General features: G+C 42.5%; 1 pseudogene; it reads left to right on the top strand.

Annotated features, from left to right (window-relative positions):
• Positions 1–8557: 8557 nt before the first annotated feature.
• LOC115114025 (hydroxysteroid 11-beta-dehydrogenase 1-like protein) lies at positions 8558–15383 on the top strand (annotated as a pseudogene).
• Positions 15384–21826: the final 6443 nt, after the last annotated feature.

Genomic DNA, 21826 nt, shown 5'->3' with positions numbered 1-21826 from the left:
TAGAATATAACGTGAAATAACACGTATGGAACCATGTAGTAAACAAAAGAGTTAAACAAATCAAAATATATTTTATATTCTTCAAAGTAGGCACCCTTTGCCTTGATGACAACTTTGCACACTCTTGGCATTCTCTCAACCAATCTCACCTGGAATGCTTTTCCAACAGTCTTGAAGGAGTTCCAACATATGCTGAGGACTTGTTGGATGCTTTTCCTTCACTCTGCGGTCCAACTCATCCTAAACCACCTCAATTAGGTTGAGGTCGGGTGACCGTGGAGGCCAGGTCATTTGATGCAGCACTCCATCACTCTCCTTCTTGGTGAAATAGCCCTTACACGCCCTAGAGGTGTGTTGGGTCATTGTCCTCCTGAAAAACAAATGATAGTCCCCCAAAGCGCAAACCAAATGGGATGGTGTATCGCTGCAGAATGCTATGATAGCCATGCTGGTTAAGTGTGCCTTGAATTCTAAATAAATCACAGACAGTGTCTGTCACACCTCCTCTTCTAGGCTTCACAATGGGAACGAAGATCATCCGTTCACCTACTCTGCGTCTCACAAAGACACTGTGGTTGGATTCAAAAATCTCAAATTTGTACTCATCAGACCAAAGGACAAATTTCCACCAGTCTAATGTTCATTGCTCATGTTTCTTGGCCCAAGTAAGTCTCTTGTTATTATTGGTGTCCTTTAGTAGTGCTTTCTTTAAAGAAAATTGACTATGAAGCCCTGATTCATGCAGTCTCCTCTGAACAGTTGATGTTGAGATGTGTCTGTTACTTGAACTCTGTGAAGCATTTATTTGGACTACAATTTCTGAGGCTGGTAACTCGAATGAATTTATCCTCTGCAGCAGAGGTAACTCTGGGTCTTCCTTTCCTGTGGTGGTCCTCATGAGAGCCAGTTTCATCATAGAGCTTGATAGTTTTTGCGACTGCACTTGAAGAAACTTTGAAAGTTTTCTGAAATGTCTGACCTTCATGTCTTAAAATAATGGTGGACTGTCATTTCTCTTTGCTTATTTGAGCTGTTCTTGCCATAATATGGATTTGGTCTTTTACCAAATAGGGCTATCTTCTGTATACCAACCCTACCTTGTCACAACACAAATGGTTGGCTCAAACGCATTAAGAAGGAAAGAAATTCCACAAATTAACTTAACAAGGCACACCTGTTAATTGAAATGCATTCCAGGTGACTACCTCATGAAGCTGGTTGAGAGAATGCCAAGAGTGTGCAAAGTTGTCATCAAGGCAAAGGGTGCCTACTTTGAAAAATCTCAAATATAAAATATATTGTGATTTGTTTAACACTTTTTTGGTTACTATATGATTCCATATGTGTTATTTCATAGTGCTGATGTCTTCACTATTATTCTACAATTTAGAAAAGAGTAAAAATAAAGAAAAACTCTTCAATGAGTAGGTGTGTCCAAAGTTTTGACTGGTACTGTATACAGTCGGAAGTTTACATACACTTAGGTTGGAGTCATTAAAACTCATTTTTCAACCATTCCATAAATTTCACGTTAACAAACTATAGTTTTGGCAAGTCGGTTAGGACATCTACTTTGTACATGACACGAGTAATTTTTCCAAAAATTGTTTTACATACAGATTATTTCACTTATAATTCACTGTATCACAATTCAAGTGGGTCAGAAATGTACATACACTAAGTTGACTGTGCCTTTAAACAGCATGGAAAGTTCCAGAAAATTATGTCATGGCTTTAGAAGCTTCTGATAGGCTAATTGACATAATTTGAGTCAATTGGAGGTGTACCTGTGGATGTATTTCAAGGCCTACCATCAAACTCAGTGACTCTTTGCTTGACATCATGGGAAAATCAAAAGAAATCAGCCAAGACCTCAGAAAAAAAAATGGTAGACCTCCACAAGTTTGGTTCATCCTTGGGAGCAATTTCCAAACGCCTGAAGGTACCACGTTCATCTGTACAAACAATAGTACGCAAGTATGAACACCATGGGACCACGCAGCCGTCATACCGCTCAGGAAGGAGATGCGTTCTGTCTCCTAGAGATGAATGTACTTTGTTGCAAAAAGTGCAAATCAATCCCAGAACAACAGCAAATGACCTTGTGAAGATGCTGGAGGAAACAGGTACAAAAGTATCTATATCCACAGTAAAACGAGTCCTATATCGACATAACCTGAAAGGCCACTCAGCAAGGAAGAAGCCACTGCTTCAAATCCACCATAAACACGGCAGACTACGGTTTGCAACTGCACATGGGGACAAAGATCGTACTTTTTCTCCCTCTTATTCCTCTGGTCTAGAGGAATAAGGTGGACGCTTGCAAGCCGAAGAATTCCATCCCAATCGTGAAGCACGGGGGTGGCAGCATCATGTTGTGGGAGTGCTTTGCTGCAGGAGGGACTGGGGCACTTCACAACATAGATGGCATCATGAGGGATGAAAATGATGTATTGAAGCAGCATCTCAAGTCAAAATTGGAAATTTATTAATTTATAGATAGAACATTATGTAATTATGCAGTTAAATAGAATCGAAAGAAAATAAGTTATTTTACAACAATGCGTTTATTGATTGTAAAAATGATTCTAAAAAGGTATGGAACACAGTTAAGGGCTTGCTTGGTACATCTATCTCATCATGCCCATCTAGTGTGGAGGTTGACAGGAGAATAATCACAAAACCAGTTGATATTGCCAATCATTTTGCAGATTTTTTTACAAAGAAAATGAATTTACTGAGCAACAATGAAGACATACATTCATCCAAACAAGCTATTGTCCAATGGATTGATGATCATATTTTGAGCAATAAGATCTGCTCTTTTAGTCTACAAACGGTGTCAGTGGAGGAGGTGTTAAACCTATTGAAGTCATTACCTGATGGTAAATCTACAGGTTATGGTCTTATGGGCAATTTTTTGCTTCGCTGTGCTGCACCCCAGATTGCATTTCCACTGAGATACATATTTAACTGGTCACTGGAAAAGGGGATGTTTGCAAATGTATGGAAGCATGCGAAACTTTGTCCTATTCCGAAAGACAGCAAAGAACTCATTACTCCTGCTAATAGTCGACCAATTAGTCTACTCCCTACACTCAGTAAGATATTGGAGGGTATTGTGAGTAGACAAATGTGGGAGTACATGGAAAAGAATGATCTGATTACAGCCAGTCAGCATGCTTATCGCAAAAACCATTCCACTACAACTGCATTGGTTGACATGACTGATCAGTGGCTCAATGCTATGGATAATGGCAAATTTGTAGGTGTACTATTTTTAGATTTCAGTGCAGCATTTGATTTAGTGGATCATTAAATAATCTTGACAACATTAATGCATTATGGTTTTAAGGAGGTAGCATTGAATTGGGTACAGTCATATCTAACTGACAGGAAACAGTCCACCTATATCAATGGTTCATTTTCTTCCCCTAATGTGTTAAACTGTGGAATACCGCAGGGCAGCTGCCTTGGGACACTTCTTTATTTAATATATACCAACGACCTTCCCTATGCCTTGGTTGAAACTCAATCTACTATATTTGCAGATGATACTACAATTTATACAGCAAGACAATCGGTTCAACAGGTACAGCAGGCTTTACAAGGAGATTTGGAGAATATCAGGAAGTGGGTTTGCCAAAACAAACTTGTCTGTTCAACTAGGAAAAGGCCAAAACAGCATGGGATACAATTAAGGGAGTGCAGCTAGACAACTGCTTATCATGGTCGTCTCAAATAACTAATCTATGTAAAAAAAAAAATCAAAACAGCATGCATAATCAGAAGGATAGCTAAATATTTACCAGGGGAAATCCTTCAGCAAATAACACAAGCATTAATTGAGAGTCAGGTGAACTACTGTTCGGTGGTCTGGGGAAATGCATCATCTAGTGAAGTTAGGAGGCTGCAGAATGCACAGAATAAAGCAGCAAGGATTGTTTTAAGGTGGAGATATGGTTCTTCTGTTGCAGTCATGCGCAGTGTTCTTGGTTGGTCATCAATCCACAAGGTAATTGAAAAAACATGCTTTTTTATTTCATAATATACATCGTTTAAAATGGCCAAGTTCTATTCACAACGGTATTTGGTTGGTAAGAGACAGACATTCCGTAAATACTAGGAAATGGGTCTTCCAAATGGGCAATGAGCATACTTCCAAAGTTGTGGCAAAATGGCTTAAGGACAACAAAGTCAAGGTATTGGAGTGGCCATCACAAAGCCCTGACCTCAATCTTATAGAACATTTGTGGGCAGAACTGAAAAAGTGTGTGCGATCAAGGAGGCCTACAAACGTGACTCAGTTACACCAGCTCTGTCAGGAGGAATGGGCTAAAATTCACCCAACTTATTGTGGAAGGCTACCCGAAATGTTTGACCCAAGTTAAACCATTTAAAGGCAATGCTACCAAATACTAATTGAGTGTATGTCAACTTCTGATCCACTGGGTATGTGATGAAAGAAATAAAAGCTGAAATAAATAATTATCTCTACTATTATTCTGACATTTCACATTCTTAAAATAAAGTGGTGATCCTAACTGACCTAAGACAGGGAATTTTTACGAGGATTAAATGTCAGGAATTGTGAAAAACTGAGTTGAAATGTATTTGGCTAAGGTGTATGTAAACTTCCGACTTCAACTGTATGTGCCAACTTACATGGCTGGTGTCCAAGTGTCGCTGCCTCTTTTAGGAAGACAAGCTGTAGGCTAGGGCTACAATATATATGAGGTGGAAGGCAAGAACCACTTTGTCCGTACCTTGCAGCAGTGTGATCAAGCATGCTTTACAGAACTTGATGGAGTTTTTAGAATAACCTTACGGGACTGTTTTGTTTTTACAGTTCGATGAAGTAGGATATTGGCACAGGCACGAAATTGTTTTACCAATTAAAGTCACGTGTCTTACCTGAGCATCACCTGCGGCACTGAATAGAAGTCAACATTGTTATGCAGGTCCCGCTGAAGACAATGTTTTTAATTTTTGCCGTTTGTCTGATGGCAGTCCTCTGGAGAGACATGTTTGATCCAGGTGAGTCCTCAAACAGTGTTCCATAGGACAGGCAGACAACAGTGTTCCATAGGACAGGCAGACAACAGTGTTCCATAGGACAGACAGACAACAGTGCTCCATAGGACAGGCAGACAACAGTGTTCCATAGGACAGACAGACAACAGTGCTCCATAGGACAGGCAGACAACAGTGTTCCATAGGACAGACAGACAACGGTGCTCCATAGAACAGGCAGACAACAGTGCTCCATAGGACAGGCAGACAACAGTGCTCCATAGGACAGGCAGACAACAGTGCTCCATAGGACAGACAGACAACAGTGCTCCATAGGACAGACAGACAACAGTGCTCCATAGGACAGACATACAACAGTGCTCCATAGGACAGACAGACAACAGTGCTCCATAGGACAGACAGACAACAGTGCTCAATAGGACAGACAGACAACAGTGCTCCATAGGACAGACAGACAACAGTGCTCCATAGGACAGACAGACAACAGTGCTCCATAGGACAGACAGACAACAGTGCTCCATAGGACAGACAGACAACAGTGCTCCATAGGACAGACAGACAACAGTGCTCCATAGGACAGACAGACAACAGTGCTCCATAGGACAGACAGACAACAGTGCTCCATAGGACAGGCAGACAACAGTGCTCAATAGGACAGACAGACAACAGTGCTCCATAGGACAGGCAGACAACAGTGTTCCATAGGACAGACAGACAACGGTGCTCCATAGAACAGGCAGACAACAGTGCTCCATAGGACAGGCAGACAACAGTGCTCCATAGGACAGACAGACAACAGTGCTCCATAGGACAGACAGACAACAGTGCTCCATAGGACAGACATACAACAGTGCTCCATAGGACAGACAGACAACAGTGCTCCATAGGACAGACAGACAACAGTGCTCAATAGGACAGACAGACAACAGTGCTCCATAGGACAGACAGACAACAGTGCTCCATAGGACAGACAGACAACAGTGCTCCATAGGACAGACAGACAACAGTGCTCCATAGGACAGACAGACAACAGTGCTCCATAGGACAGACAGACAACAGTGCTCCATAGGACAGACAGACAACTGTGCTCCATAGGACAGGCAGACAACAGTGCTCAATAGGACAGACAGACAACAGTGCTCCATAGGACAGACAGACAACAGTGCTCCATAGGACAGACAGACAACAGTGCTCCATAGGACAGGCAGACAACAGTGCTCAATAGGACAGACAGACAACAGTGCTCCATAGGACAGACAGACAACAGTGCTCCATAGGACAGGCAGACAACAGTGCTCAATAGGACAGACAGACAACAGTGCTCAATAGGACAGACAGACAACAGTGCTCAATAGGACAGACAGACAACAGTGCTCCATAGGACAGACAGACAACGGTGCTCCATAGGACAGGCAGACAACAGTGCTCCATAGGACAGACAGACAACAGTGCTCCATAGGACAGACAGACAACAGTGCTCCATAGGACAGACAGACAACAGTGCTCCATAGGACAGACAGACAACAGTGCTCCATAGGACAGACAGACAACAGTGCTCCATAGGACAGACAGACAACAGTGCTCCATAGGACAGGCAGACAACAGTGCTCCATAGGACAGTGATAGAGGAATTCTAAATTCCTGTGTGTTTTGCAGCCAAAACCAAATTCACACTCTTATCTATTTCATGATAAGTTGTAAGTTTATCATTTGCATGAATTAGCAAGAGACCAGTCTTAAAAACAAGTTCAGCATTTATTCTTGATGAGTACTGACCCAAAATACAAAGAACATTACATTTTAAAGAGAGAACATAAAATGACGTCATCAGTTTCACACTCTCTCCCATCCTCACAATAGCTTAGTATTCAGGTCTGGAGATCTTCTACTCCCCTCATAAAACTACATTCCAACCTGTCTAAAAGATATACTTTTCTCCACTAATGGAACACAATCCAAACATTCTTATCTGTCTGAAAAGCTATCTCATCTCTCCCCCTTAAACTCGCAAGGTACAGACAATTAATTTGTTTTTACTTACATTTTCAGTAACAGCTTAACCAAGAGCCCATACATTTCATATCATAACATAATAGTATCAGAATAAATGGTTTTAATTGAAATGTATACATTATTAATCATTTCATCTATAATTTCCTTCAACAGGCAGGCAGACAACAGTGCTCAATAGGACAGACAGACAACAGTGCTCAATAGGACAGACAGACAACAGTGCTCCATAGGACAGGCAGACAACAGTGCTCAATAGGACAGACAGACAACAGTGCTCCATAGGACAGACAGACAACAGTGCTCAATAGGACAGGCAGACAACAGTGCTCCATAGGACAGGCAGACAACAGTGCTCAATAGGACAGACAGACAACAGTGCTCAATAGGACAGACAGACAACAGTGCTCCATAGGACAGGCAGACAACAGTGCTCCATAGGACAGGCAGACAACAGTGCTCCATAGGACAGGCAGACAACAGTGCTCCATAGGACAGGCAGACAACAGTGCTCAATAGGACAGACAGACAGACAACACACCTTTTTTTAGCTCATTTAAGGTTCTTGTTCGTTTATATTCCCCCCATCCAGGAAATTGCTGTAATTTTCATTTCCCAGTGTACTATTAGCTTTTAATGCACTAGATTGAACTATTGTCATCATTTACAATATAGTCAGAAAACAACTTTGATGACATCAAATGGGACACCACTCACTTTGTCAATTCAATTTAACCTGAGTTCTTGAACAGTTTCAATCCACAATGGACATTAGTCACTTAATGACAGCAGACACCCATTATAATATCTAGACTGGATTGGACTGTGGAGACTTGGTAGATTTGAAGGGTTTGCAGATGTGGCCATCGGGCAGATCTGTCTATTTTAGGGCAGATATAACTGAGTGTGAAATAAGGTCAGGATCTACAACTTATGGATCATATTTCAACCTAATGTGTTATAGTATAACACTTCATTTCTTATCTTAATTTGTCATTGAGAATTTGGGACTAGAAAGTTCTAATTGCAAATTGAGTTATTGACATAGCTTTGCTCTGTACCATATTCTCTACCTATATACAACTCTAAATACCCCAATTCATGTTAAGTTAAAAAGAATACAATATAACATTCCTGACACCATTTAAACCAATGAGGGTTTGGAACTTTAAAGCCAATGAACTCCTAATCATCTTTTTGTAGATAACCTTTATAGTCCCAACTTCTTGATATGACAAATCTTATCTTAATTTTTCATGTCTTACCCTGATATCAACATAAGTTACTTTGACCGTCCCCGGTGCAGCTATGTATTTATTGCCTTTAATGTAATCAGTCCATATACATAGTCTCTCCAGACGGCTTGCCTCCCACAATGTTACCAGCATACACAGTGTGCTGTGATAGTCGTGCAACCTAGACTCAGGGGTAGATGTAACATAGTAAATAAATACTATTAAATTAGTATGATACGCTACCTTATTCCTGCCCTCACCATAACTCCACCGCCACCATGGGGCACTGTGTTCACAATGTTGACATCAACAAACCACTCGCCCACACAACACCATACACGTGGTCTGCGGTTGTGAGGCTGGTTGGACGTACTTCCAAACTCTCTAAAACATTGCTTGAGGCGGCTTGTGGTAGAGAAATTACACATTCAATTCTCTGGCAACAGCTTTGGTGGACATTCCTGGAGTCAGCATGCCAATTGCACTCACCCTCAAACCTTGAGACATCTGTGGCATTGTGTTTTGTGACAAAACTGTACATTTTAGAGTGGCCTTTTATTGTCCCCAGCACAAGTTACACCTGTGTAATGATCATGTTGTTTAATCAGCTTCTTGATATGCCACACCTATCCGGTATATAGATTATCGTGGCAAAGGAAAAATGCTTACTAGTAGGGATGTAAACAAATTTGTCCACAACATTTGATTTAAATAAGCTTTTTGTGTGTATGGAACATTTCTGGGATCTTTTATTTCATCTCGTGAAACAGGGGACCAACAATGTACATGTATTTCATCTCATGAAACAGGGGACCAACAATATACATGTATTTCATCTCATGAAACAGGGGACCAACAATATACATGTATTTCATCTCGTGAAACAGGGGACCAACAATATACATGTATTTCATCTCATGAAACAGGGGACCAACAATATACATGTATTTCATCTCATGAAACAGGGGACCAACAATATACATGTATTTCATCTCATGAAACAGGGGACCAACAATATACATGTATTTCAGCTCATGAAACAGGGGACCAACAATATACATGTATTTCATCTCATGAAACAGGGGACCAACAATATACATGTATTTCAGCCCATGAAACAGGGGACCAACAATATACATGTATTTCATCTCATGAAACAGGGGACCAACAATATACATGTATTTCATCTCATGAAACATGGGACCAACAATATACATGTATTTCATCTCATGAAACATAGGACCAACAATATACATGTATTTCATCTCATGAAACAGGGGACCAACAATATACATGTATTTCATCTCATGAAACATAGGACCAACAATATACATGTATTTCATCTCATGAAACATGGGACCAACAATATACATGTATTTCATCTCATGAAACATGGGACCAACAATATACATGTATTTCATCTCATGAAACATAGGACCAACAATATACATGTATTTCATCTCATGAAACATGGGACCAACGCTTTACATGTTGCATTTATATTTTTGTTCCGTATTTAATAGTATGTGATCATCATATGATGACAATTAAGTGTTTTACGCACTGTCTGTGTCAGTTTCTGTCTCTGTCTGTCTGTCTGTGTCAGTTTCTGTCTCTGTCTGTCTGTCTGTGTCAGTTTCTGTCTGTCTGTCTGTCTGTCTGTCTGTGTCAGTTTCTGTCTCTGTCTCTGTCTGTCTATCTGTGTCAGTTTCTGTCTCTGTCTGTCTGTCTGTCTGTGTCAGTTTCTGTCTGTCTGTCTGTCTGTCTGTCTGTCTGTCTGTCTGTCTGTCTGTCTGTCTGTCTGTCTGTGTCAGTTTCTGTCTGTCTGTCTGTCTGTCTGTCTGTCTGTCTGTCTGTCTGTCTGTCTGTCTGTCTGTCTGTCTGTCTGTCTGTCTGTGTCAGTTTCTGTCTCTGTCTGTCTGTCTGTCTGTCTGTCTGTCTGTCTGTCTGTCTGTGTCAGTTTCTGTCTCTGTCAGTTTCTGTCTGTCTGTCTGTCTGTCTGTCTGTCTGTCTGTCTGTCTGTCTGTCTGTCTGTCTGTCTGTCTGTCTGTCTGTCTGTCTGTCTGTCTGTCTGTGTCAGTTTCTGTGTCTGTCTGTCTGTCTGTCTGTCTGTCTGTCTGTCTGACTGACTGACTATGAACTTCTATTCTTTCTACTGTCTCATGATGACCAGATAGATATTGACAGCCTCTGTACCAGTGTGTCATTGCTCCCTCTGTCCTGTAGGTGGCAGCGAAGTGCACAAGCCTGGGCTCAGAAGGCTCTGTATGTGACAGGGGACATGTCCCAGTCCTCAGCCCCAGAGAGAGTGGTGAGGATGGCTGTCGAACAACTGGGTAAGGACTGATCACTAAGAATACATTCAGTCATATTGTGAGTATTTATTATGTTGTGTTAGAGATTCATAAGGCACACTAGTGTCTGTTTCTCTTTTTCGACAGGAGGTCTTGACATCCTGGTTCTAAATCACATTGGATCCACCCCATTCGCCATGTGGAACGGAGATGGGGATCACATCAGGGAACTGATGCAGGTACACTTTTGTTTTCTTCTTCTTCATATTAGGCTATACTTCAAGTCTTGTGTCTGGCCATGCGAGACAAGGTCATTCTTTGAGTGTAGTTTTGAATGTGTTGTCTTCCAAAGTTGAATTTCCTCAGCTATGTGAACATGGCTTCAGCAGCTTCACCAGTACTGGAGCAGAGTGCAGGGTCTATGATTGTAGTGTCATCTCTGTTGGGTGAGTACACATCACACAGCCTTATACAATACAGATTTACACAGATAGTCTTATATAGATTGTCTTATACAGATATAGTATTATACATATAGTCTTGTACAGATATAGTATTATACATATATAGTATTATACAGATAGTCTTATACAGATAGTCTTATACAGATAATATTATATACATATAGTCTTATACTGATACAGTCTTATACAGACAGTCTTATACAGATAGCATTATATAGATACAGTCTTATACAGTTGCAGTCGTATACAGACAGTCTTATACAGATAGTCTTACACATATAGTCTTATACAGATGCAACTGCACAAGTAATCCTTATAGGGAGAATAAAATGTAAAATCCTGTTCTTCTCAGTCTGAAGTACTCAGACAAGCACTGTGGATACTGTGTGAACTCACCACCTTTCTCTCACCTCTCTCCTCTACAGGTAAGATAACCACTCCTTTTGTGGGGCCATCAAGTTTGCAGTGAACGGTTTCTTTGGTTCCATGCAGCATGAGCAGCGCAGCAATGTGTCTCTGACCATCACCACACTGGGCCTGATAGACACAGACTCAGCCATGGACCAAATCACGTTAGTCACAGGAGCCATTTACACTTGGGTTTGCAACAGAATAAGAGATGTGTATTCTTCAACTCTCCTCTCTTCTGAATAGATTCATGACATCAAGACTGGTTGTGCTTGTGATGTTGAATGACTGGTCACTTAAGAGAAACAACATGAATGAGTTGTATTGAGTGATTATGTAATGGTATATATTTCTGATAGTTCAGTAACTGCTGCATTTATAGTAGGTCTTAGTTAAAGTGTAATGGGGAGTTAAGGTAAAACATTACAGTAGGTATCATGTAGGTCTTAGTTAAAGTGTAATGGGGAGTTAAGGTAAAACATTACAGTAGGTATCATGTAGGTCTTAGTTAAAGTGTAATGGGGAGTTAAGGTAAAACATTACAGTAGGTATCATGTAGGTCTTAGTTAAAGTGTAATGGGGAGTTAAGGTAAAACATTACAGTAGGTATCATGTAGATCTTAGTTAAAGTGTAATGGGGAGTTAAGGTAAAACATTACAGTAGGTATCATGTAGATCTTAGTTAAAGTGTAATGGGGAGTTAAGGTAAAACATTACAGTAGGTATCATGTAGCTCTTAGTTAAAGTGTAATGGGGAGTTAAGGTAAAACATTACAGTAGGTATCATGTAGATCTTAGTTAAAGTGTAATGGGGAGTTAAGGTAAAACATTACAGTAGGTATCATGTAGGTCTTAGTTAAAGTGTAATGGGGAGTTAAGGTAAAACATTACAGTAGGTATCATGTAGGTCTTAGTTAAAGTGTAATGGGGAGTTAAGGTAAAACATTACAGTAGGTATCATGTAGGTCTTAGTTAAAGTGTAATGGGGAGTTAAGGTAAAACATTACAGTAGGTATCATGTAGATCTTAGTTAAAGTGTAATGGGGAGTTAAGGTAAAACATTACAGTAGGTATCATGTAGGTCTTAGTTAAAGTGTAATGGGGAGTTAAGGTAAAACATTACAGTAGGTATCATGTAGGTCTTAGTTAAAGTGTAATGGGGAGTTAAGGTAAAACATTACAGTAGGTATCATGTAGATCTTAGTTAAAGTGTAATGGGAGTTAAGGTAAAACATTACAGTAGGTATCATGTAGGTCTTAGTTAAAGTGTAATGGGGAGTTAAGGTAAAACATTACAGTAGGTATCATGTAGGTCTTAGTTAAAGTGTAATGGGGAGTTAAGGTAAAACATTACAGTAGGTATCATGTAGGTCTTAGTTCAAGTGTAATGGGGAGTTAAGGTAAAACATTACAGTAGGTATCATGTAGATCTTAGTTAAAGTGTAATGGGGAGTTAAGGTAAAACATTACAGTAGGTATCATGTAGGTCTTAGTTAAAGTGTAATGGGGAGTTAAGGTAAAACATTACAGTAGGTATCATGTAGATCTTAGTTAAAGTGTAATGGGGAGTTAAGGTAAAACATTACAGTAGGTATCATGTAGATCTTAGTTAAAGTGTAATGGGGAGTTAAGGTAAAACATTACAGTAGGTATCATGTAGATCTTACCAATGTGTCGTTATTTTATTCTGCAACCTTTATTCAAACCACTGAGATAACCTGGTGTGCATTTGAAATTGCACCTAGTATTGCACTATATAGGGAATAGGCCATTTCAGATGGAGTCCTGATTAAAGCATATACAGTGAGGGAAACCAGTATTTGATCCCCTGCTGATTTTGTATGTTTGCCCACTGACAAAGAAATGATCACTCTATAGTTTTAATGGTAGGTTTATTTGAACAGTGAGAGACAAAATAACAATTTAATGGCCGTTGTTGGTGGAAGAAGGTGAGGACCAAGGTGCAGCGTGGTATGTGTCCATATTTATTCAAATGAACACGGAAATAACAAAGAGAAACGACCGAAAACAGTACTGGCTGGTGCAGACACACAACAGAAAACAGAAAATAATCACCCACGAAACACAATAGAAAACAGGCTCCCTAAATATGGTTCTCAATCAGGGACAACGATTGACAGCTGCCTCTGATTGAGAACCATACCAGGCCAAACACAGAAATAGAAAATCATAGAAAAACTCACATAGACAACCCACCCAACTCACGCCCTGACTATACTAAAACAAAGACATAACAAAAGAACTAAGGTCAGAATGTGAAAAACAACAAAAAAATCCAGAAAAACACGTGAAAAATTTTATAAATTGATTTGCATTTTAATAAGGGAAATAAGTATTTGACCCCTCTGCAAAACATAACTTAGTACTTGGTGGCAAAATCATTGTTGGCAATCACAGAGGTCTTTACATTGTTCTATGCCACCTCCAGAGGATATACCAACACGGCCTACCCAGCCAACGATGCTGCCCTCCACATCATCAAGGCCGAGGCCACACACCAGAAGGAGTCATTTTACCCTGGATACATCTACTTCGCCTGCTTGTGCAGAGACTGGTTCCCCTTCTTCAGAGACATCATCATCCAGAACTCCTACACATACTGAAGGAGCCACCATACCCCTAGTTAAGGAAGCACATAAGCCTACAGGAACGTGTGTGTCCTCAGGCCAAGAATAGCAAAGCACCCTTTACTGGCTCAGCTGCCTTACCAACCTTTGAGTAAACAAATGAACAACAGATTTCAACATGGTTATAGGGAAGGGCATTCAACATGTACGGACGGCACTTACACAAATGACTGATGATTGGATGAGATATATTTATAATAAAAATATTGTGGGAGTTGTTTTGTTAGACTTCAGTGCAGCTTTTGACATTATTGATCATAATCTACTGCTTTACATCCCCTGCTATATTGTGGATGGAAAGTTACCCGTCTAACAGAACACAGAGGGTGTTCTTCAATGGAAGCCTCTCCAACATAATCAAGGTAGAGTCAGGCATTCCCCAGGGCAGCTGTCTAGACCCCTTTACTGTTTTCAATCTTTACTAATGACCTGCCACTGGCTCTGAGTAAAGCCAGTGTGTCTATGTTTGCTGATGACTCCACACATCAGCTTCCACAGCAAGTGAAATCACTGCAACACTTAACTAAGCTGCAGTCAGTTTTAGAATGTGTGTCAAGAAACAAGTTAGTCCTAAATATTAAAAGCATTGTATTTGAGACAAATCATTCACTAAACCTGGATCCTCAACTAAATATTGTAATGAATAATGTGAAAATTGAGCAAGTTGAGGACATAACCCTGGATTGTAAACTGTCCTGGTCAAAACATACTGATGCAACAGTAGCTACGATGGGGAGAGGTGTGTCCATATTAAAGTGCTGCTCTTCCTTCTTAACAATGCTATCAACAAGGCAGGTCTTACAGACCCTAGTTTTGTGGCACCTGGACTACTGTCCAGTCGTGTGGTCAAGTACCACAAAGAACGACTTAGGAAAATTACAATTGGCTCAGAACAGGGCAGTATGGCTGGCCCTTAAATGTACACGGGGAGCTATGTGGTAGTAGAGTAGTGGCCTGAGGGCACACACTTCATGTATTGTGAAATGTCATGTTTTTTCAATTGTATATAACTGCCTTCATTTTGCTGGACTCCAGCAAGAGTAGCTGCTGCAGTAACTAATGGGGATCCATAATAAATACAAATATATAGTACACAGAGTAGGCAGGGTTAGGTTAGGGAACAGTTGTTTAGGATAAGATAGTAGGGTGTTACCCCTACTATCTGTTCACTGTATAGTAGGGTGTTCACTCACTCCGGCACAGATTGGGTGAACACGCGCTTGGTGTTGATGACATTTCACTTCCTTATTGTATAAAATACATTTTACCAAGACAAATGTGATTCTGTTCTGTGTCTCTAAAGAATGCTAATTTAACCATTCTCCTATTTGTTTAAAATGTAGTGGTATATTTAATGTACAGTGGTAAATATGAAAATAAAAGCTTCCAAATTAAACGAACACCCCTACAAGTCATTGTTTAAACGATTATTTTATATGTGGCAGTGCTGTCCACTCAGTAGCCCTGAATTTCCAAATGGAAACACATTTTTTTGTTGTATTTTGTTTTATGCTTTCCACAAACCAAAGCTCTACCTGTAACCCTTTGGGTTGTTTCTGTTCAAACCCTGTAACTACACGGACTGAACCCTGTAACTACACGGACTGAACCCTGTAACTACACGGACTGAACCCTGTAACTACACGGACTGAACCCTGTAACTACACGGACTGAACCCTGTAACAATGCGGAATTAATGGGTCAAAATTTGACGTTCATCCACATTACGTCAAATCCTGACTTGAAACTATGAGATGAAGTTGTGGCTTTGGCCTCAGTTGATCTCCTTGCGTAGGTTTTCCTTTGCCATTTGTTCAAGTATGGGTAGCTGCTGCTCAATATGGCAACCAAAGGATGCGCAAGGAGTTGTGTTGAAGGGAAAGTAGTGGGAGTGTGGAAAGGAGTGGGTGTGTCGAAAGGAAAATAATGAGAGTGTGGAAAGGAGTGGGTGTGTCGATAGCGCTCCATTATAGACCCCTTTCTGTGTTTGCAAACATTGCTGCACAAGGGCTATGGGCTCAAGTTTGTGGCAGAACACAGAAAAAGCTTATATTTACACTTTTCTTATGAGTGCATTTCACTCTACTTTTAGATAATATTTTAATTTTAAGGCTCATACGAATGTTCTCCTTAATATAATGTTTGTGTCATTATCGCAAATCAACTGCAGTGTACTTGTTGCATTGTACCAGTAAAATGGCTCTTCGGCTAGCTTTTGCTACAGCCTATGCTAATGAGCGTTAGCATTTTAGCTAACAATAGTTATTTTGCAAAGATCACAACCAAATATAATGTTAACGACTGTTCAAGCAAGAATCAAAACATTGTAAGTGTATAAGAATCCCCAAAAGTGATTTTGTTTAGATGTAATAAAAATGTACATCTAGGCTCTATTGAATGGGCGAAGATGGCGATGGCTTTCTTACTGCAGCCAAGAGAAGTGACATCTGTATGTTACGTCAGTGTGTTGTGTACTAGAAAGGGGTCTATAGGTTAGACCGTTTTTCATTTAGCTTTTTATCTTTCTTTGTTTCTTCAGTTTTTATATTCTATCAGGATAAGGTAAGACCCAGATGCAGACCGTATCGAAGTAACAATATTTATTACAGCAACAGGGGCAAAGGTACAGGACGGCAGGTAGCCTATGGGTCAGGTCATGGAAAAGGTCGGTAATCCAGAGACAGGGCAAAGGTACTGGACGGCAAGCAGGCTCAGGGTCAGGCAGAGTGGTCAGGCGGGCTCAAGGTCAGGACAGGCAAAGTGGTCAGGCGGGCGGGCTCAGGGTCAGGACAGGCAGAGTGGTCAGGCGGGCTCAGGGTCAGGACAGGCAAGAGTCAAAACCAGGAGGACGAATAAAGAGAGACTGGAGAAAAGCAGGAGCTGATACAAAAAACGCTGGTTGACTTGACAAACAGGAGACAAAGGGCTGTGAGACATGGGTTTAACAAGGGACACATGAAAGGTGGGGTGTATACGAAGGGCATGGGGCAACAGAAGACGAACAGCTGAGGGACCGGGGGGAGAGTTTGCGGGATTCCACCCGGAGGGGCAGATCCCGGGTGGATAGCCCGGGGACCCGGGGTCTGATGGTGATCCACTTTTCGTCGATACCTGGAGGTGGTCTTGAGGAGGGCCGATCAGGCTCTCCTCCAGGTATGACGACAGTGGCGGACAAACATCTGGGCAGAGGGTACGCCGACCTCTTCCTCCTGCTCGGGGAAGAGAGGGGGCTGATAACCCAGGGAACATTCAAAGGGCAGAGCAAGGAAGGGAGTTGCGTGCGAATTCCACCCACACAAGCTGCTGGCTCCAGGTGGTGGGGTTGATGGAGAACAGGCAGCGCAGATTTGTCTCATGGTCCAGGTTGGCTTGCACCGAATGGCTATTGGACTGGGGGTGGAACCCAGAGGACAGGCTGGCCGACGACCCAATGAGGGTGCAGAACGCCTTCCAAAACTGGGACGAGAACTGAGGACCCTGGTCGGAGACCATGTCCATGCGCAGTCCATGATCCGGAAGACGTGCTGATGAGCTGGGCCATCACCATGGGCGAGGCTAGTTTGGGGAGAGGAATGAAGTGGGCAGCCTTGGAAAACCGGTCGACCACAGTCAGGATGGCAGTGTTGCCCTCAGACTGGGGGAGACCCGTGATGAAATCCAGGGATGTGTGGGACAGTGAGGGACAGGCAGAGTTTGCAGAAGGCCAGCCGGAGCTTTGTCCGAGGAGTCTTGTTCTGAGCATACGCTGTGCAAGCGGCGATGAATGCGTAGACGTCAGGGACCATAGTGGGCCACCAAAAGTGTTGTCACACAAATGCCAGGGTCCGGCGGGACCCCGGGTGGCAGGCTAGGTCTGGAGGAGTGGGCCCACTCCAGGACCGCGTCAAGCACAAACTTCTGGTCATTGGGACCCCCCCTGGGAATGCTGTGCCTCCCGGACCTGTTTCCCTATACCCCAGCTGAGTGCCGTTGCCAGGCACGAGGTGGGAAGCATGGTTTTGGGCTCCAGGGTAATAGCCGTGGGGCTATAACGGCGAGACAGTGCATCTGGCTTGACATTCTTGGATCCTGGCCGATATGAGATGGAGAAGTTGAACTGTGTGAACAGCAGGGCTCATCTAGCTTGCCTGGAGTTGAGGCGATTGGCAGTGCGGAGATACTCCAGATGTTAGTGGTCGGGCCATACGATGAACGGATGTTCTGCCCCTTCCAGTTAGTGCCTCAATTCCTCCAACGCCATCTTCACTGCGAGAAGCTCACGAATTCCCACATCGTAATTTTTCTCCGTGGCGTTCCACCACGAACTGACGGGAAGGGTCAGGATGAACTAGGATGGGAGTAGTCGTGAAGCGATGTTTAAGAAGTATGCTTGGGGTCATTGACCATTTGCGACCAAGCTTTAACTTCCTGACTGATGTCTTGAGATGTTGCTTCAATATATCCACACAGGCCATCTATTTTGTGAAGTGCCCCAGTCCCTTCTGCAGCAAAGCACCCCCACAACATGATGCTGCCACCCCTGTGCTTCACGGTTGGAATGGTGTGCTTCTGCACTACCAAGTTTCAAACTGCCTCTGGAAGCAATGTCAGCACAAGAACTGTTAGTCGGGAGCTTCATGAAATGGGTTTCCAAGGCTGAGCAAGCATTGGCTGGAGTGGTGTAAAGCTCGCCGCTGTTTGACTGGAGCAGTGGAATGATGAATCATGCTTCACCATCTGGCAGTCCAACGGACGAATCTTGGTTTGGTGGATGCCATAACGTTACATGCCACTATGCATAGTGCCAACTGTAAATTTTGGGGGAGAAGGAATAATGATCTGAGGCTGTTTTTCATGGTTCGGGCTAGGCCCTTTAGTTCCAGTGAAGGAAAATCTTAACTCTACAGAATACAATGACACTCTAGACTATTCTATGCTTCACTACACTCACAATAACATCTGCTAACCATGTGTATGTGACCAATAATTGGTACGCCGACTGAGAGCCAGGCCTAATCACCCAACATCAGTCCCTGACCTCACTAATGCTCTTGTGGCTGAATGGAAGCAAGTCCCCGCAGCAATGTTTCAACATCTAGTGGAAAGCCTTCCCAGAAGAGTGGAGGCTCTTATAGCAGCAAACGGGGGACCAACTCCATATTAATAATGCCAATGATTTTGGAATGAAATGTTCGACAAGCAGGCGTCCACATACTATTTGTCATGTAGTTTATCATGGTTGGTCAGTCCTTGCATCCATAGCTCTATCTATGTATTTGAGAGTGATTACATTTCTCCAGCCCCATCTATCAGCTTGTTACCGAAACAGTGGTGGGGACAACACTTTGTTTATATTTCAACTGCGGATTGGCCCTTTAAGTGAACCCCCGTAGGTCTATGGCATGAACCACTTACCACTGTTCCCACACAGGAAGCCCAACTCCACCTATGGTTGGATGTTGTATCTTTGTGGTGCTTATCCTGTGATCAAAATGCTTTCCATTGTAATGGCGGTGGGGATGGTTAATGCTTTCCATTGTAATGGCGGTGGGGATGGTGAATGTTTTCCATTGTAATGGCGCTGGGGATGGTTAATGCTTTCCATTGTAATGGCGGTGGGGGTGGTGAATGCTTTCCATTGTAATGGCGGTGGGGGTGGTGAATGCTTTCCATTGTAATGGGGGTGGTGAATGCTTTCCATTGTAATGGGGATGGTGAATGCTTTCCATTGTAATGGGGATGGTGAATGCTTTCCATTGTAATGGCGGTGGGGATGGTGAATGCTTTCCACTGTAATGGCGGTGGGGATGGTTAATGCTTTCCACTGTAATGGCGGTGGGGATGGTTAATGCTTTCCATTGTAATGGGGATGGTGAATGCTTTCCATTGTAATGGCGGTGGGGATGGTTAATGCTTTCCATTGTAATGGCAGTGGGGGTGGTGAATGCTTTCCATTGTAATTTTTTATTTTACCTTTATTTAACTAGGCAAGTCAGTTAAGAACAAATTCTTAAGAACAAATTCTTATTTTCAATGACGGCCTACGAACAGTGGGTTAACTGCATGTTCAGGGGCAGAACGACAGATTTGTACCTTGTCAGGTCGGGGATTTGAACTCGCAACCTTTCGGTTACTAGTCCAACACTCTAACCACTAGGCTACCCTGGCGGTGGGGGTGGTGAATGCTTTCCATTGTAATGGCGGTGGGGGTGGTGAATGCTTTCCATTGTAATAGTGGTGGGGGTGGTAAATGCTTTCCATTGTAATGGGGATGGTTAATGGTTTCCATTGTAATGGCGGTGGGGATGGTTAATGCTTTCCATTGTAATGGCGGTGGGGGTGGTGAATGCTTTCCATTGTAATGGCGGTGGGGATGGTTAATGCTTTCCATTGTAATGGCGGTGGGGATGGTGAATGCTTTCCATTGTAATGGTGGTGGTGAATACTTTCCATTGTAATGGGGCTGGTGAATGCTTTCCATTGTAATGGGGGTGGTGAATGCTTTCCATTGTAATGGGGATGGTTAATGCTTTCCATTGTAATGGCGGTGGGGATGGTTAATGCTTTCCATTGTAATGGTGGTGGGGATGGTGAATGCTTTCCATTGTAATGGCGGTGGGGGTGGGGGGGATGGTGAATGCTTTCCATTGTAATGGCGGTGGGGGTGGTGAATGCTTTCCATTGTAATGGGGGTGGTGAATGCTTTCCATTGTAATGGGGATGGTGAATGCTTTCCATTGTAATGGCGGTGGGGATGGTTAATGCTTTCCATTGTAATGGCGGTGGGGATGGTGAATGCTTTCCATTGTAATGGTGGTGGGGGTGGTGAATGCTTTCCATTGTAATGGGGATGGTTAATGGTTTCCATTGTAATGGCGGTGGGGATGGTTAATGCTTTCCATTGTAATGGCGGTGGGGGTGGTTAATGCTTTCCATTGTAATGGCGGTGGGGATGGTTAATGCTTTCCATTGTAATGGCGGTGGGGATGGTGAATGCTTTCCACTGTAATGGCGGTGGGGATGGTTAATGCTTTCCACTGTAATGGCGGTGGGGATGGTTAATGCTTTCCATTGTAATGGGGATGGTGAATGCTTTCCATTGTAATGGCGGTGGGGGTGGTGAATGCTTTCCATTGTAATGGCGGTGGGGGTGGTGAATGCTTTCCATTGTAATGGAGTGGGAGGGGTTGAATGCTCCTTATCCACTAGCGATGTGCAGCACCCATTGTGACTAATCAGACTTACCTGGTCGGAGGACGTGGGTGGTTATATGGGAAGCATTCGTCCTCAGGCTGTATTGATTGACAATATTGGCTATATCTCATTATGGGTGGTCACAAGTGTGCAATTGATGGCTGCTTTAATGGTACATTTTGAGAAAATGGGCATTGGCCCACCTTAATTTAAGCCCCCTCCAGGTTGTATGTGCAGGGGCATGAAAGGCTTTGTGTTCTAGCCACGGGTTCTTCTAACCCACCGGTCCTTTTGATCCTTTTGATACTCCAACACATATTTGAACCCAGGCCTGGTGTTATGACATGCTGGAAAGCATGTCATTTGAATTATTCCAGTTCAGCAATGGACCATTTTCAAAAGGTCCTCTTTTACATCCTTTGATGTCAGAAAAAGTGTTTTTATCTATGAGGTGTAGTCATAGAGCCATACACTGTGGGCTTTCTGTACTTTGAACTGTAAGTTTGCCCTAGTTCAAATATATCAGGTTAAAACGCTAATCTCAAAAGATTACCAGGGGG

Source organism: Oncorhynchus nerka, linkage group LG9b, assembly GCF_034236695.1.
Source record: "Oncorhynchus nerka isolate Pitt River linkage group LG9b, Oner_Uvic_2.0, whole genome shotgun sequence".
NCBI lineage: Eukaryota > Metazoa > Chordata > Actinopteri > Salmoniformes > Salmonidae > Oncorhynchus > Oncorhynchus nerka.
This window is presented reverse-complemented; position numbering and strand designations above follow the sequence as displayed.